Source organism: Triturus cristatus, chromosome 4_1, assembly GCF_964204655.1.
Source record: "Triturus cristatus chromosome 4_1, aTriCri1.1, whole genome shotgun sequence".
Taxonomy (NCBI): Eukaryota; Metazoa; Chordata; class Amphibia; order Caudata; family Salamandridae; genus Triturus; species Triturus cristatus.
The window spans coordinates 329,524,756-329,541,483 of NC_140585.1; the positions used below are offsets into that span (position 1 = coordinate 329,524,756).

The 16,728-nt window shown below is 47.6% G+C and overlaps 1 protein-coding gene across 1 annotated transcript in view; it reads left to right on the forward strand.

Moving 5' to 3' along the window:
* Positions 1–16,728, forward strand: part of WASHC1 (WASH complex subunit 1) — a 621,626-nt gene that overhangs the window by 507,421 nt on the left and 97,477 nt on the right. The window lies entirely within an intron of this gene.

A 16,728-nucleotide genomic window follows, 5' to 3' on the forward strand; every position in this document is an offset into this window, starting at 1 on the left:
AGATTCCTGACCGACCCACCCATCCTCCCCGTTCTGCGAACCGATATCTAGGGTTGAGGTCATCCCTTTCAGGGCCCTAGAATTTTTTGGCACCAGTGTCGGTCTCTTGCATGGCTCTGCGTTCCTGGCGCGGAAAGCTATGTACAAGAACTGACGTCAGCGCGCGAGGGCGGCGTCTAAGTACTCCGTCATCCCGGCGATCACGGCGCCGACAACAGACGTGGAGCCGCAGACGACGCCTAGCGACGCGCAAGGGTATTGCTGACGAAAAATCTTTCCGGATCCAGCCTGACGCCTGGGGATATTCTAAGGTGAGGAATCTAACTAACTAATGTTTCTTACAGATCTATCGTTACCGAAGGTAAGTAACTTGTTCGTGTGGGCAAAGGGTTTGAAGATAATGAAAAACACAGGCAACAGATGCAGCCATTATTCCATGCCTCAGTAAAAAACCAAATACAAAGCCCCTGAAAACTCTCTAGCGTACATCATAGGACACCCGTGACCTGTATTTAAGCAGGCAGCTCAAAGAAGGTCAGGAAATCCTACCTGTTGGTAAACATTTCTCTGCCATAGCAACTAACATTGTTAGAGCTTCCAACGCTCTAGCCTTCCTGGGAAGATATCACAGCACATTCAGGATCATTGTCTAGCCATCCTGGGAAGATATGTAGTCTGACTTGAGCTCTATATTAGGTCACTTGCTGGGGAGAAGGATTCAAAAGCCATTATCCATGAAGGAGAGAGAATATCCTTAGAGATGGATATAGCATCCACAGGTTTCCGACAACTAGGAAGGGCAGCTGTCCTTAGATGTCAGGGTTGGCTCAAGGTAACATCTTGAGCCTAGAAGTACAAACAAATGTTCTTGACATGTCCTCTGACAAAGAAGCATTATTTGAGAAACATGTTGATTATTCTTTAAAGTCCATCTAAGCATACGGACAAAGTAAGATCTCTAGGTGCGCTTTAACAAAGAACGCCTCAGTTCTTTCAAGGGGCTAAAGGAATTGCAGTTTCCCTACAGAAGTGGGTACTAGTTTTAATTTTATCAACCCTATCAGCAGGGATATAACCAACTGCACGGACAGCGTCTGCCATATGCCTACCCCAGGCCCTCAGAGATAGACAACGACGCTCTCAAGAATCTTCCAGACGCCAGTGACTTCAGCCTGGCGCCGACCACAAACCCTTCTCACACCATAATGGGACGACTTTCCAACTTCTTAAAAATTGGAGGTCCAATTCAACAGACTGTTGGATATTAGATCTAGTTCTATTTCAGCACACCATAGAATTCGTCTCCATCCTACATACACACCTACCTTAAAGGACATTTAGCCAACATCTTCCACAACTGCAATTATAGATAGAACTACTACTTTTGGAGGGACCAATAGATATTGTGTACTACCAATGAATCTCCGGTTCATACTCAAATTTGTATCTCATAATAAAAAGTCAGGCGTAAGTAAGTAAGTAAGTTTATTATGCATAGTTAATTAAAACCAGTGCAAACATTTTACAAAAATTTTAAATAGCATAAAAGTTTGTTCATTATAATCATCATTTTTAAAAGCGTGCAGAAAAAAAACCCAGAGTAATTGTCCAGCAGCGTTTTTTCCCTGATGCAGGGCAGCATGTTCCTTGGCGTCCTAATGACCTCCTACTTATTGTCAGTGTAGTTGATCGCCGGTTTTAGTGAGTTTAACAGTCTGTGCTCGGTCATCACAAGGAACTTAACATATCTGCAGTTCAGTTTCGTATTTGCAGGGTTCATGCAGGCAAGCACTGCTTGCCTTCTAGTGTTAGTCCCTAACTGCTTGAACTGGTCTTTTAGGAGATGTTGGCGGGCTAGCCGAAGCTCTTCACAGAGGCAAGTCAGGTGGAGGATATCGCCCTTTTCTTGATTACAGAGCGGACAGGCTTCTTGGCCTTTGCTCCTGAGCCATGGTGGAAGATGCTCTCTACTCGGCAAGACCCCTAATCTGAGTTTCAAGAACCGCAGTTTTATGGCCTTGGGATAGCCCTGACTGAAGTATGATTGTGGTGTCAGGGTTTTGTATGAGTTTAAGGTCATCCATGCGTGGTTTCTTTTTGTGAATGTGGCCTTGTCCTCTAATAAGGAAAGAGATTTTACGTTTTTCCAAACCAGTTTTTTAAACGTGTTGTGCCCAAGTTGCATATCCCAAGTCGTAAATTGGTTGGTGACCCCCAGGGCTGCCTTCAAGTAAGATCTTGCTTGAGATTCGTCCCTGCTTTGGATGTCTTGCCATAGCAGCCAATTTAGGGTGTTAGCCGTGGCCGAGCGGAGTTTGTGGCAGCAGATGATGTAGGCTCCCTGTCTGGCAAGGTCTTGTTTTAGCAAACCAAACTCCAGCCTTATTTGGGCAGGCGAAGTGTAGTGCGGGAGCGAAAACATTATTCTGTAGGCTTTTGTTTGAGTTGTGTCCAGGATCTTAGAGTCTCTTCCTCGTAGTGCCTCACTGCCATAGCAGATGGAAGGGAGTAGTTTAGCCTGAATAACCTTCAAGTAAGGAGTCAAAATTGGCCCCGTCAGATGGTTGGCTAAGTTTTTCGATGAGACGGCAATGCAGATCCCTCTCTTTTTTGTTTCTTGTTTATGCTGTGCAAATGTGCCGTCTCTGTCGAAGATGCACCCAAGTATCAGAGTGGAGGAGCTTCAACATGTTGAGCGTCGGCTGTGGTATGCCCCATTGCGCCAATTTCCCCCAAAGTCTGCCTCTCTCGATGTTGTCAAATGCTGCACTGAAGTCGATGTAGCACAGGTGCAGCGGAAGTTTTTTAGTTTTTGCAGCATCTATGATTAGGGAGATAGCCAGAATGTTGGTTGATGTTCCTGTGTTTTTCCGGAAACCGGTCTGATTCAGTGGAATAATCTGGTTTGCTTCCGCCCATTGCACAATCTCTTCTAGGATAGTTCCCGCAAAGTATTTTGCCTCATTATCAAGGAGGGCTACTAGGCGATAGTTGTTGGGATCCATTTTGTTGCCTTTTTTGTATATAGGGACGATCGTCGACCCTCTCCAAGATTCTGGGATTCTATTTAGGAGTCTAACTTCCGAGAATATCGGTTGCAGAATGGTTGCCCATTCTGTGTTTTTTTCCTTAAATAGGGCTGGCGGGATGCCATTGGGTCCTGGCGCGCCTTCTTTCCTGCCCTTACAAATCTGCTTTTTTATTACTGCAATTTGCTGAGCGGCTGATAGCTCCAAGTAGTTTTTAGTTTGGCCTGGCTCTCTTGATCAGAGGTCCCAGAGTTGGCGTAGTGGAGTCTGTCTCTATGTTGTTACCTCTTTGTACTCCTGTGTATTCCAGATGGTCATTAAAGTGGCTGTAGAGGTAGTTGATCCATGACTCTTCCACGATGTGCAATCCTAGGACTTTATGTTGTGGACGCAAGGTCCTGTTCATTGATTGCCAGAAGTGGGCACTATTGCTGCTTTTAGTGTCGTATAGTAATTTTGCCCATGCCTCATTTTCAGCATCTTTTTTTATGGTCCATTTTATACGATTGAGCTCAGCCCTTTGTTTTCTCAGCTCTGCTCGAAGATGTACATTGTTAGGGACTGATCTTAGCTTCTGTAAGGTCAAGATGACTTTTCTTTTGTGTGACCTTACTTGAGCTCTCGGACCTTTTTTTAAGTTGCTTTTGCTATTTTCTTTATGGAGGATACTTTTTGAGGCGTTCTTAGTTGCCAGTTCTTTTAGCAGAAATCCTGTGTATTGCTCCCAGTGGGAGATGTGCCCAGCTGCATCTGGTTTGTGTGTGTTGTATATGAGGAGGGCAGTTTCAGCCAAGGTGGTTGAGTTAGTGGGCGTGCATTTGATCCTTTTCAGGTTGATCGAATAGATCTCCCCTAGCATATTGTCTGGCTTAATTGCAGTATGCGTCTTAGATGTCAGATGGCATTCCTGGGGACTGTGGTCACTTTCACCCTTGTCCCCCATTCTGAACCCCCGGATATGTGGAAATAATGCCAGACTGGCAAAAGTGTAATCCAGAATAGAGCTAGCAGTTTGTGAGTAGAAGGTTTCTACAGGAGGAGAATCAGTCGTAAATCTTCCATTTAAGGCCCGAAGATTTTGATGTACTAGATCTTTAAGTAAGGCGTTATTTTGATTTTTTCTCCTATGTAGCGGGGAGCTTTGTGGTGGAATGGTGTAGATTTTATTGAGGGCTAAAGCCTCTTCTTCTGCTGAAGAACCAAGTAAGTTTTGGTTGAAGTCCCCTGTCAAGAGGAAGAGAGGCTTTTCCATCTGAGTGACATACTCCATCAATTGGTTGCAGATTGTATTAGAGTCTTTGGCTCTGTGTTTGGGGTGAACGTATGCGTTGACAAGGCATATCTCCTCTTCTTTATTGCCTAGCTGTATTTTTATCTTCACTGTTAACGTTGTGGATGTGGATGAGTCCATGAGGACTGCCGAAGGTATTGTTGTGGTGGATATGTATGTAGCCAAGCCTCCAGATTGGTGACCGAATCTGTTAGTTCTGACCGCTGCTGTAGAATAGCAGGTGAAGCCCATGATATGTTGTGTGGTTGTAAGCCAGGTTTCTTGCAGCATTATTATGTCGAATAAAGAGATGTATTTTTGAAAATCCGGGTCGTCCATTTTTGAGTTTAGGCCATCTATGTTCCAAGAACAAATGCCTATGGTTGGTAACCTTCCCTTTTTCTCGTCACTAATTTGTTGGTAGCGTCAGGCCTCTTCTGGACATGTGAAGATCGTGCGAGATAGTATTTCTCTTGTTAGTGCTCGATTTTGATATGATACTCCCCTTGCACAAGCTACTGTATGTCCCCGGGGGCTGTGTGTGTGTTTATTTGGCGGACTTCCTCGCGGGGACTTAGTGACGGTGAGAGTCCGAGACTGATAGTCCTTTGATGCTGTGCCCCGCCGGCTCGTTGTAAGTGCCGGCTCGAATCCGGCTGTCTCCTTCGGCCTGTCGATTGGTCGCTGCTAGGGGCTGATCTCTCTTGTTTTGGGCGAGCTTCCCAAGGCGCCTCTAAGGACGCTAAGGGTGTTTACCTGTTGTGACTCTGGTTCCGGTCTTGTCCTCCTCTGAAGTGGTGAGGGGTAGGCTGGTCTTTGTAAAAGGACTAGCTTGATGCCCCATATCTTAAATTGCGCTGCTTCTGCTGCAATTAAGTCGGCGACTTTGCTAGAGCACCAGGTAGTCTTGGTCGCCTCTGGGGAGTTTGAGTTTGTAGCGGGTAGGAATTCGACCGAGATCAAGTCCTTAGTGCTTATCCCCCCCAGGTTGGGGATGCATTCCATAAGTTTAAGAATGTTACCACGATTTAGCGTGTCATGCTGCCCTTGTGACATATATTCTGGATAGAAAACCAAGGTCTCTGTTGATTGTTTTTTGTTTCCTTCCTCCTGGCGAGCTGGTGAACCTTGGCCTGGGTGCGCTTCGTGAAGTGCCAGGTTAGTGCCTTTGCCTGGCATATTGGCCATGAATGTTAGTACTTTGGTTGGGATTGTTTGCTTTGGTATTATTCCTGTTTCAGATGGCCAATTTGCTTGTGAGTGCTCTGGTTGGATTGGAGCAGAGTGGGTGGTCATGATTGGTGTGGCTCTCCTTTGGACTTCATGGTTTGAGCTTAGCGTTGAGCCAGTTGGTCTTTCTCTGGCCCCCTCTTCAGAGTTTAGCCTGAGTGGATGCTTGCTTGCCGTTATTATTGATGTATGTTGATTAATTGTCGCCACAGGTATTTACCTCTGGAGAGAAGGTTCCTTGTTTGGCGATGTTAATTCTCCCACTTGATCGTCGGAGGGTCTTGTTTCGTTGTTCTTGGCGCCGCTTGGCTGTGTGCGCTGTTTGGTCATTACTGCCACATCTCTATGTGCATCTGTTTGTTCCGTTTGGTCACTAGCCGTTGGACCTTGGGGCCTTTGCCCCTGTTGCTTAGGCCGGCTATCGTTTGCTTTTTTCTGCTGTCGAGTAGGGTCGGTGGGCGCGTGGGCTACCCCTTCTGTGGTAAGGGCATTGTATGTGCTAGCCGAAGATTTTTCCTCTGTGGCAAAGAAGATAGGAAAGTAATTTGTCGTGGATGATTCGGATGTTTGCTTACGCCCTTTTCTTTTTTGTTGCCGCCTTTGTTTTGCGTTAAGTTTTGGGGGTTGGGCCGGTCCCCTCTGAGATATCTCCTCGTTTGCGGGAGCGGGATGCTCAGTTGGCTCTAATCCAGATACTTTGCACCTGGAGGCTCCCTCTTCAGATTTAGTTGGGCCCATTTCCTGTACTGCGTTCCCTCTGTGTAGATTCCTCAGATCTCCTATTAGATTGGTTAGCATTGAGGGTAGTGTGGCTAGTTTATTGACAGCTTGGCTGCAATTGCAGCTCAGGTAGGTACTAGTTTGTGCTCTCCTGATCAGGTTGTTCAAATTGCCCAGCTTGTCATCGATGCCAGCTGTAGAAACTGCCAGTGTATTGAGAAGGGTGAGTTGTAGCTCCATTTTCTCTGATTGGTATTGCAGGGCATCTACAGCTAGCTGGATTGTATTTAGCAATGAGCCCCAAGTTCCATTGTTCTGTTCTTTTACCCGCTCTGTCTCCTTAGAGGTGTTACCGAGATTATTGGTGTTTTTGACTGCCGGAGATGGATCGAGGGATTAGGGCTCTTTATGGTCTGGTATGTAGGTTGCTAGTATCTCTTCCCATTCTTGTGTGTTAAAATAAGGCCCTGTTGCCTTGCCTTCCACATCCCGGCTAGAGTTATGGGGACTTGCTGCCTCCATACCAGAGGAGCTTGTTGCAAGACCGTATGTTTCCCGATCTGTGTGTGGAGGAGCACATCTGGCCCTTGGGTGCGACTTGATAGGTGTGCTTTGACTGTAGCTCATAGTTTGTGTGCCCAGCGCCAAGCTGGGAACTCTTTCCTCGGGTACAGCCGATGACGATGTCTGTGTGGCAGCCTCTGAATCCCTTACTATTGGGCACCTGTCTGAACCGTTGGTTTTAGTGCTGAAGTAGGTTTCACATTGGTTTTGTGCTCATCTAGGGGGGGCTGCGTTTAACCTTGTCATCTGGGTCCTCTGGGTGAACGGGTGGGAGTTCCTGCTTGGGGGTTGAGTCGTGTAACTTTCCTCTTGCATTTGAGGTCTCCAGAGGAGTGCAGTGGTTCTTGTGCTTTGAGATACTGCACTGATGCAGGTCTGTCGTTAAATTTCCTGGAAACAAGGGGCTTGCCGCCTCAAGCTTTGGTGGTGACGAACACGTTGGTTTTAGGACAGAGGGGAGCAGTGGGGTTTGCAAACCGTGCAGGTGTCTGTTGCTGGAGAAGATGGCAGAGCCGGCGTCTTTTAGAAATTCGAACTTCGTGTATATTTTAGGTTGGTAAAGCTTTTTTGCAGGCTCATTTGTAAAGGCATCTGGGAGCAAGGTCGTTGGTAATTCCTGCTCTGTTATAGTGTTGTTCCCCCCCGTTATCTGCTCCGCCTGCTCTGTTAAAGAGAGATTCGATTCTGTGCAGGTGGATGAGTTTGGGCTTGTTTTCTTTTTATTGTATCCCTTTCCTTTCCTTGTCCTTGCCTTTGGTTTTGCACTTGGTTTGGGCTTGGGCTTAGACTCAGGAGGCCCCCTGGCCTTCCCCGACCTCATAGTGCTGGTAAACGTAGAGCTTTTTCTCCCCCCCCACCCCCCCCCCCCCACCCCCCTGGCTCTCCGGCCACTAGTTCTCTGGCTGGTGTTGGAGACCTGGGGCGGGCGCCGCCTTACTCCCTTGCTCCAGGGGGAGTGGGCTGACTCACATGAGCAGGCAAGCTGCGTCTGAATTGAGCTTGCAGGTCCGTGAACAGATCCGTGAGCCCGATGCCAGAGAGGGTGAGGTGAGGTGAAGTAGGGTGAGGGATGCCAGAGGAGGTGAGGGGGATAGAGCAGTTTTAGGGACCCCCCCTGCTCCAGAGCCTCTGCAGCTGCGGCATCTTTTTTTTTTTTTTGACACAGCAGTTATGTACAGTCACAGGCCTACAACCTCCTAGGCCGGCCGCTAGTATGCAAAAAGAAAACTCAATACAGCCAGCAAATGAGCAACCTGCACGGGGGGGCTGCTAATCGGCCCACAACTAGACTCCATACAACAAGAAGGTTTCGAATTAACATTTTATGAGAAAGAAACAACAAAACAAAACTAAAACCAGGCATGAAAACTATATAAACAGGGACTTGCTCTCGCATGGGGGGGGGGGGGGGGCAGCCGCCTCTCAGCGGCACTATAAGCAAAAGCTAGTATTAGGCGAGGCAGGAGGGGGGGCAGGGAAGTACACATATACCAATTCCAGGAAGGAACAGGAATATCCGAGCTAAGGGGACAGGGCTACATCGGAGGCGATCACCAGGGGGGCGTGCATATATCACCACGGTAAGAATTCCACGGACCCCACATCTTATTCCATTTTTTGGGTTTGCCTCTAGCAACATACACGGTTTTCTCCCGGAACATGCACCAGTCCATGTTTTCTCTCCACTTCGACACAGTAGGAGACCTACCCGAGCCCCACAGCTGCGCGATGTCTCTTTTGGCTATCATATTGCCCAGAGTCACCCAGCGCTCCTGGGCCGCGTCACAATCAGTCGGTTCCCACACATTCAACACACAGCGCCGCGCCTCCGGGAGTAGGGCCACACCAGTGACCTCCTCCATCACTGCATGCACCCTAGTCCAGAACCGGACAACCACTGGACATTCCCACAAAATATGCAGAAAAGTACCAAGCAGGCCACAGCCACGCCTACATAAACCATCACTCGAATATCCCAAGCGAAGCAAGCGGGGACCGGTAACATAGACCCTGTGTAGTATCTTTAACTGCACAAATCTGAGGCGAGCGGGTATGGCCACTTCTCTCGGCGAGGCTACAGCCGCAACCCAGTCCTCGTCATCCAATTCTAGGCCATCAGCGACCCATACTTCTCGCAGGCGGGTGAGGAGGTCAGCGCGAGTATTAATCATTTTTTTATAGATCAGGGAAATGGTGCTGTCTGGCAAGTAACCATCAAGTATACGGTCTTCCAAAGGGGAGGCCTCAGGAATATCAGCCGGGTTCGGAAAGGCAGAAAGCAGGGCGTGGCGGATCTGCGCGTAACAAAAGAATTCCCTATCGCTCAGGCTATATTCGGTCCGAAGGACATCGAACGTTTTAAAAGCGCCCTTCGCCCACAGATCCCCAACGCGGCTAATACCAATCGTGTCCCACTTCTCAAATCCCTTAGTGCGCCACAGCCCGCCCAACTCTTCAGAAGCATACAGCGGAGTCGCACGAGTCAGGCGACCCTTCCAGCCCGTAGCAGCAGTGGCGCCGTGCCATGCGCGTACAGCATTGTTCGTGGGGCCCGTGAGTTTAGCGCGTCCCTTCTTGGAATAAAGCATTCGATTGAAATCCCCAACCGGCAACAGTAGCTTATCCATCTCATACGCGGGGTTCAAAGCCGGGCCATACGTCCCATGGTTCACTGCCACCAGCTGGGACGCCCAGTAATACCGTCTGATATCAGGAAGAGCTATGCCACCATCGTACCATGGAAGAGTCAGCTTAGCAAGAGCGATGCGTGGTCTCCCATCCCACACCAGCTGTCGCTGCAGGCTTTCCACCTCCCGAAAATATCGTGCAGGCACCACGTCCAGCGTATTCTGTAGGGCGTCCAAAAAACGTGGCAGAGACATCATTTTAAATAAGGCCGCCCTGCCCAGCGGCGATAACGGAAGCCTCCGCCACCGGACTACGTCCGCCCGAAGCCGCTGAAGCAGCGGCAGCAGGTTCAGAGAGTAACGATCCGCTGAACTCAGGGAGACGTTAATGCCTAAATATTTAAATCCAGCCTGAGAGATTTGAATCGGACAGCCGCGAGGGAGAAGAGGGGGGTCGCCAACCAACACATATACACAGGACTTAGTCCAATTAATAACAAGCCCAGAATTGCGGCCGAAGGAGGTCAAAACATCGAACATCACCATCAATGATTTCCGCGGCGAGGTGAGGTAGAGCAAAATGTCATCAGCGTATAGTGACACACGGTCCTCAAACGTCGGAGTCCACCGGATACCCGCCATAGAGGGTTCCCACCTCAGCCATGCCGCCAGGGGTTCCAGCGCAAGAGCAAAAAGAAGCGGGGACAAGGGGCAACCCTGGCGGGTGCCCCTCCCGAGCACAAAGGGGGCAGACACCCTACCATTCACCACCACCTGCGCCAGCGGCTCCACATACAACAGTTTCACCCATTTAATGAATCCGGGTCCAAAACCAAACTTGGCCAGTGCTGCCCAAAGATACGACCATTCCAGCGTATCGAACGCCATCGTGGCGTCCAAAGACGCCAAAATGGTGGGCTCCTGGATACAGTCGACTTTTGCGAGAACTCCATGTAGGCGCCGCAGGTTCAACGCGGTGTTGCGATGCGGAATAAAACCAGACTGATCCGGATGAACCAGGTCGCCAATTACAGTAATCAGTCGATTTGCCAGGACCTTCGCAAGAATTTTTGGTTCAGCGTTCAGGAGTGAGATAGACCTATAAGATGCACAACCGTCTCGCGGCTTCCCCTCTTTGTGGAGAACCACAATCGTTGCAAGCCGGGCTGTCGGTATCTTAATGTCAGTGTGTGGGTTGTGGCTGAAGGTATTGCACGCGCGAGGAGCCTGCTGCGAGCGGAGCACATGGCGGGGGCCGTAGGTCAGTCGGACCTAGTCGGACTGCCTGTCTGACAACCCCCCGGGCTCTTACTTCGCGGCTGCCTCTATCGGCAGCTGCGCTCGCATCTCCCGCGTCCTCCCCCAGAAGGCTTGCGCCTTACCGATAGCTGGGAGCCCGGGGCTACCAGGGTGCGTGATCTCACCTCCCTATCGCTGGCAGACTGACGATGGTGAAGTGATGTGCTTCTGGCAGAACTGGAGGTCCGGGATCGTGGAGCGAGAGCTCAGGGGTACACCACCGACAAAAAAAACGGCAGTAAGCGGCTCCTCCTCCTCCTCGCTCCTCTCACTCCTCTTGCTCCTCGCTGCTCGCCTGCTTGCCAAAGTCGGTAGATGGGTGGGGCAGGAGGGGGCTGTGATTCTTTGCCTCTATTCCACTCGTTCAAAGCCCCTTCAAGTCCTCGCAAACCTCTTTGCCCACTTGGTCCCCCACCGCTGAGTAAGGACAAAAAAATGGCAGAAAACATGCACCCTGTCCAAACCGGATAGGCAGGATCAGTGTTGCTCAGTCACTGAGTGCCACAGCTTTAGCACTGTCACGGCAGGAAGAAAGCAGAGGGCAGCGGTGGTATCAGCAGAGCGCAGCGGTGGTATCAGCAGAGGTCCTGTTTCCCACTTGTACTCACCGCGCCCGACACAATCAGAAGGAGGCAGGTCATGGTGTCACTGCTTGCGGATAGAGGATCGCGGTTCAGAGGTGCTTCAGAGGGCCGCGGTATTCAGCACCTCTCTCGCTTCCCGCTACCCGGCGCTACCTGCCTCTACCTGTATTACAATACTGGTGTTGCAGTCTCAGAGGAGGCTCGGGCTCAGTATCGGAGGAGGCTCAGGTTCAGCTCAAGCTCAATCTCGGCAAGCACTGGCATTGGCGTCTCTCCCGCTGCTACTGCCTCTCGCTTCCCTTCTCTCTCGCTTGCTCGGCAATCGACCACACGGCTGTGGAATGAACTTCCGACTGCATACAGGGTAGAGTTGACTCAGTTTCACAACGGAGTCTCACCTTAGCACTGGAAACACTACCAAAAGTCAGGCGAATGGAGCCTGATACTAGATTTATGACAGCTAAACAAATTCCTAAAGAAACTATTATTACGTATGGTTACTTTACAGGAGATACTGCAGCTGCTTAACAAAGACATGACACTCCTAGACCTCCAAGATGCATACTTTCACATTTCAATGCACTCTGCCCACAGAAAATACTGCAGATTAGAAGCGGAAGGTTGCCACTGCCTGTTCAGATTCCTCCCAGTCAGCCTCCGATTTGCCCCACACATCTTTACCAATTGTTTGGCACATGTTATTATTATTATTATTATTACTGAGTTTTATATCGCGCCTGGTTACCCTAGGGCATCCCCGCGCTCTTCCAGAGAAAAAGACACCATAACACAGAACAGCAGCATTAGGCAGGGAACAGGTGGGTCTTTAAAAGTTTTCGGAAACGTAAAGTACTCGTTTCAGAGCGAAGGAATAACGGAACGGAATTCCACAGAGTTGCAACATTTATGGAAAATCTTCTGCCGCCGGTCCTGGCCTTCCTCACTCTCGCAACTTGCAGCAGATGTTGGTGATCCGAGCGCAAGGTACGAGGGGCCTTGTAGGGTTGAACCATCTCCCGTAGGATGGGAGGCCCTTTGCCCTGCAGGATTTTGTGGGCCATGCAGAGTGCTTTAAAATTCACCCTCTCCCTGATAGGAAGCCAGTGAAGCACCTTAAGCGCCGGGCGGGCAGATTGACGCCTGGGAAGATCCGTCAGGAGCCTAGCAGCAGCATTTTGTACTTGCTGCAGTTTGTTTAAGGTTGTTTCTGGGGCCCCCAGAAACAGCGCATTGCTGAAATCCAACCGTGAGATGATGAGTTCCTGGATTAGCAGCCTCCTCGAAGTCATCGGGAGAACATGTGGCACCTTATCTCAAAAGATTGAGCCATCAGATTCTCCCTCACCCAGATGATTGGCTTGCAAAAGCCCCATTATCTTAAGCTGCCAAGAACTCTGAGGGTTTGCCTTCATCTTTTCGACACCCTAGGATTGACACTCAGCAGGAGCAAATATTCCTTAACGTGGAACATAACCATAACCTTTCCAGAAGCAATTCTCGACACAGAACAAAACAACGCCTTTCCTATATAGGAGAGAGTAAGAAAGATCTCAGTTCCTGCTCACAGACTCCAAACAAGAGAGTCTACTTTGGTACGCATATATAAATCTTTCCTGAGAAGGAGGTCATCCTGCATCCCTCTGATATCAACCTGTCATCTACGGAGCAGACCGTTCCAGGAAGAAATAGACAATCTTTGGTTGCAAAATCAAGGCACTTTCGACAACATTGTTAAAATTACCAAGAAAATCAAAGACTCAATAAATTACCAGGGAAATCAAAGACTCAATACCCTGGAGAAGAAAGTAAAGCAATGTGTCATTTGGATAATTTTTCTTCCATTTAGCACCCACATTTGTAATGACCACTGATGCTTCCATGGCAGAATCGGGAGCTCATCTCCAGGACTTGACTTAGAGGTCAATAGAAAGTGGTGTCAACACAAGTCTCAATTGTATATAAATCTCTTTGCCTGAGAATTGGGACTTTAGGCCTTCCAGCCTTTTTCCAGTGTTTTTCATCATCCTCAGTGCTGGTAAGCACAAAAAACATGACGACCAAGTAACACTCAAACAGGGAGAAACAAGGTGACGACTACATTCAAGAGAAGCACAAAAAATGTAAAAGTGTACCATGAGCCGCAAGATTATTCTAAAAGCGCAACATGTGCTAGGTACCAATAACCAACAGAATGAGTTGAACATCAAAGGAGTGTCATGATTTGGAACTGAACGATCATCGTCCAAAAAGGGGACTCGGCAATCTTGGAACTAATTGTTTAGAGCAAGTTCCACAAATGTTCTTTCTATGCAAGCACAGATTCCCAAACAAGAAGAAATGGTGGAATGCTTTTCACATAGTTACTTTCCTGTGTTATGGGGTTCTCCAGTATTTGTATCTTTTATAGATTTACGTGACCCACCCTCCTCCCTGAAGCGGGTGCACCTCATTCAGGACTTTATTCACCAACATCTTTAGAAATCTGAGGTATGGTGTCCCTTGAGGGAAGTGGTGTTGGATCTACTGTGTTCTGATTGGCTGAAGTTTGGTTCATAAGTAACCTGTTTATTCTTGTTTTGTATCAAACTAGGACCGACCCATACACGCAGACCATAACCTGGGTCAGATTCTAGAACAAACACAATGATCTCAAGGGTCAACTTTGTCAGTGGATCTACTCCCAACGACACCTGATCTCTTATGGGTGTAGCAGTTGAACATTGTATGATTCACAGGGCCCAATATACTATGCCAACTGATGTATTATTTCAGCAAAGTCAAATTCTAGTGCAAACAGTACAAGGTGCAATAAGTATTCAGCTTGTGAAACAGATTTACATATATGCATCAGAATAACATGGGGAATCCACAAATTGTACTCATCAACATGAATGTATATTAACATCTTGAGTTATGTGGAAAGGATAACCCTGTGGGTGTTTCGACCCAAATGTAATTAAACTATGGGTCTCATTCCAACAGCGGTCTGACTGGTGACCCTTGGTATCTTATAACTATACTGTTAATCAAGAACATCATCGTGTGAAATGCACCTCATACCTTAGTTGGAAGGAACTCCAATGTTGCCAAAGTATGTAACAGCTACAGACAATCATGGTGTTGATCTATAACCAAAATAAAAATGGCCAGAATGAGCGTGTTGTATGGTATTGCTTCATCCACCGCATCATGACTTCGGACAATGGGACTACTACAATGCATGCAGATATGGTGTTCAAAAACGATCTTAAAACTGTGCAGCGACCAACCACCTGGTCACCTCTGTGGGCATATGTAGATCCTTGATATCAAAAGGCTACAGGCTTGTCACCACTAAGAATGAAAACCTGTAGATTATTACCACAATGCTTACCAGAAAGCCATGCTCAACCATCACTGACAACATCCCAGGGTAAATATCACTGTTCAGGTTTAACGTCACAACACAGGTAAGGCTCCGTCACAGGATATCGGGCCGCCTGGCATCAAACTACTCCGTGTCCTGGAAGTACCACAATGAGCGATGTACACCCAGCGCTGAGTACTGCAAAGGGATGAGAGGGATAAGTCCATGCAGGAAGTAACAGCAAGGTTAAACAACTACATTGATGCCGCCCGACACCATCGTAGGAGTGCTAGTTTGCTTACAAACATGCAGGAATGCTCCACGTGTGCTTATGGCATAACCAAAAAGGTGAAACAACTAAGTCGGTGCCGCATGATGCCATTTTGTTAATACACGTGTGCTTACAATCATGCGGGGAAGTAATGCGTTCAAACTCTAGAAGAGCAGCATGCACGATCAATAACACTGTATCTAGAAAAGCCATATCATACCATAAATTGCATAAGTAATGTTACTTGAAAAGAGGCCCGAAGACTGAACAAATCCCTAGAGCATCTACCAATGGAATGTCCTATCCACTCCAAAACCTGAGGGCCAGAGATAGGAACATACCTCCAAATAATGCAGTGACAACATAAAAACAGAATAGGCACACAACAATCGTGATGTGCAGTGTACATCACGTGGAATGTCCCCCATGTCAAATTCCATAGTGAATCATATGCCTGTTGATAGCCACAAAAGGTGACTGCTCTTTTATTTCATCCTCATCATTGATTTCCAGTTCCCTCGTATTTCATTGATCCGTCCAGCGGCACTCCATCCTTACCAACACAGTGGTGATGTTACCTCCATGAGAGTCCAATTTGGCTTCTTCAACCACCTGCCAATCCAATTGATTTGCATCATGCCACAATTCCAGTTTTAGTGTTCAACAAGGAGTGCCCCTTCTATTTTACAACAGATTCCACTCTGATGTTGACTGATAGGTTGTTTAATCATTTGGGGCATGTGACCAATGTACAATTTTCTGCAAGGGGACTTGATGGCATACACAACCTTTTTACTTTTTAGGTCACTTTATTTGCCACCTTCCTCTGCTATATAAATGTGAATATGCTTCATGCACTGAGCACTTTTTACAGCTTGTGCCATCTGCTCTAGAATTTGACTTGTACTGTGTTGATGTAGGTGAAATAATACATCACGCTGGCATAGTATTTTTGCCCATGTGAATCATTCAGTGATTCTCCTACTACACTCTAGGAGATCAAGTGTTAGTGAGGTAGTAGATCCATGGAGAAAGGGTATCCACTAGACCATTATGTGTGTTCTACAGTTAGAGGAGTGGGCCTGGGAATACAGAGGGATATTTCCACTGGAGTCCCATTTGGGTAACCATGTTCTGTGTTATCGTATACCTTTTGATGTAACAGTATACTTTCGGGACACTTTTTCCTGTGCTGCTTGTGGCTCATGGTAGTCACAGCCAAATTTAAAGAAGGACGATCAAGAACTGAGAAAACCAAACTCCCTTCAAACGATTTATATCCTTTTTTTGAACCTGGGTGCTTATATTGTCCTCAACCTTGCATTCATTGATTTTTCCTCTAAAATAACTTTTTTTTCCATTTTTTGTATGCCAGCAAGGTTAGTTCGCTAAGCAACTCTCATCAGATTGCCACTTGAAATTTCCAACATGAATAGCTGTGCTAAAGTATAACCAACAGCTTGTACCATACATGTTTCCCTGGATGCGAGTGCCTCCACTTGTACTTTTCCAATAGTTGCATAGCAGAACATTTGTGAAACTAGAGTATCTTGCAGTTTTTTAGAGGTAGTGTTTTTTTGCTGATGGCGAATGACAAAGGGGCAAGCGGTGAAAGAGCTTCATGCGGGTTATGTGTTGCATCAGTCAATGATGTAAAATAAAGAAATATTACACAGCAACTGAATCAGCTTCTCTTTGCTTCCTCTGCAACTTCCCACTTGTGGAAAACCGTAAGGCTGATTTATAAGCTTCAACTATGATCAAAGCAGTCAACACTGTTGAACTCCT